We start from the raw sequence: 2086 nt of genomic DNA on the forward strand, positions 1-2086 counted from the left end.
GGAGCTGTGGACTCCCTGGAAGTGTTCAAGGAGAGACTGGATGGAACTTAGACCAACCTGGGCTGGTGGGAGGTGTCCCTGCCTGTGCAGGGAAGGTTGGGACTGGATGATCTTTAAGGTCCCTTCAACCCAAACCAATCTGTGATTCTGTGATCAGAAAGGAAAGGAAATCTGGGGTAGAAAACTATTCCTGCCCAACAGTTCTTTCCCAAGGGTGGCCCAGCCTCTTCCCACCAGTTCAGTTTTGCACAGGAGCCTTCCTAACATGGCTTCCCTTTCTGTGTGTGCTCTCCTCAGAAGCTGAAGCAAGACATTGCCAGGCAGAGGAGCTGCCTGGAAGCCACCCGTGAGATGGTGACACAGTTCATGGCAGTGGCAGACAGCCCCACGGCCTCTGCCCTGCAGGACAAGCTGGCAGAGGTGACAGAGCGTTTCAGCAAGCTGTGCCAGCAGCAGCAGGACAGGGAGGACACACTCAAAGGTCTCCTGCCCAAGGTCGAGCAGTATGAACAGCTCTCAGAGAAGCTGCAGCAGTTCATGGAGAGCAGAGCACGGATGTTGGCATCTGGGAACCAGCCGGACCGGGACATTGCTGGCTTCTCCCAGCACATCCAGGTGAGATGCAGAAAATGTTCCACCTGCCTGGGGTTACTGGGGCAGGGCTGTTGTGAAGTGATTTCTTCTGTGCAAACAGCCCCTGGTTCACCCCAGGATCCCAGGACCTGTGCTGGCTCTTTGCCTGGGGAAGGCGGTGCAGCCGGAGTGGCTGTTCCCAGCAGTGAGAGGGGAATGGCATTCCCGGGAGCCAGGCTGCTTTTTGGAAGGGATCTCTAGCCAGGCTTTTAGAAAAGGCCACTCCAAATATAGCAAGGTTTTACCAGCTAAAGGCTCCATGGGGTTAATACAGCAAGATGCCTTGTTGTTGGCAGTCAGCAGGATGTGACAAAGCCCTCGGAGATGCCGTGGGTGCTGGTGGCTGGTCCTGGCTGTGCTGGATTCCTCCCTTTGGCTTCCTACACATGCTCTGCCACAGGGGCTGGTTTGACCACAGCCTCAGAAATGCTCTTTGTTGGCAAAAAATCAGGCACTTGTGCTGAGGGGGGTTGAGATGGCTCCAGGGAGACTTTATGGTGGCCTTCCATTACCTGAAGGGGCTACAGAAAAGCTGGGGAGGGACTTTTTATGAGGGCATGGACTAATAGGATGAGGGGTAATGGCTTTAAACTGAAAGAAGGGAGATTTAGGTTGGACATAAGGAAGAAATTCTTCACTATGAAGGTGGTGAGACACTGGAACAGGTTGCTCAGAGGAGTTGTGGGTGCCCCATCCCTCAAAGTGTTCAAGGAGAGATTGAATGGGGTTGGAGCAAGCAAGTCTGGTGGGAGGTGTCCCTGCCCCTGTAGGGGGTTGGATCTAGATGATCTTTAAGGCCCCTTCCAACCCAAGCCTGTCTGGGATTCTGGGATTCTATGATTTCTATTGTGTAAGGCCCCCCATCCCATTCATTACACCAGCCCCAGGGCAGGTGGGACTTGCACCAACAGCTGCTCAAAGTATTTGCTGAGCTGGAACCATGGGAGTGGGTGGGACTGAGCTGTGCCCACCCTTGGGTGCTGCCTGCTGGGGGTCTGTCCAGCTCAGTAGGACATGGGGCTGTCTGGTTCCTTCCCTCTGCCCTCATTCTGCTGGTGAGGGAACAGTCTGCATCGCTCTTTGCTCTTGGCAGGAACTGAATTTGGAGATGAAGCAGCACGAGGAGGACCTGGCCACCCTGGAGCAACTGGCTGCAGAGCTGAGCTCCTGTGGCTTTGCTCCCAGTGCCTCCCAGCAGCAGGAGAAGCTGCAGAGCCTGAAGAAAGATTTCCTGCAGCTGCAGAAGGTGGCAAAAGAGAGGTGAGTCCCAGGGACCCCACTGCTCCCCGGCCGGGTGAATTTGGGGGTGTCTTTGTGGTCAGAGCAAGGCCCCGTGGGGATCTCCTTTCCACAGGGTGGGGGGCATGAGTGAACTCCTCCTGCCTCCCTCCTCCCCCCCTCAGGGCTGCCAGGCTGCTCCTCCAGCTGACGCTTTAAAAAAAGCCTGTGATGG

At 55.6% G+C, this 2086-nt stretch overlaps 1 protein-coding gene across 1 annotated transcript in view; it reads left to right on the forward strand.

Annotated features, from left to right (window-relative positions):
- The window catches only part of MACF1 (microtubule-actin crosslinking factor 1), a 115671-nt gene that overhangs the window by 52649 nt on the left and 60936 nt on the right, over positions 1-2086 (forward strand).

Source organism: Chaetura pelagica, unplaced genomic scaffold, assembly GCF_000747805.2.
Source record: "Chaetura pelagica isolate M959 unplaced genomic scaffold, ChaPel_1.0 scaffold676, whole genome shotgun sequence".
Lineage (NCBI taxonomy): Eukaryota > Metazoa > Chordata > Aves > Apodiformes > Apodidae > Chaetura > Chaetura pelagica.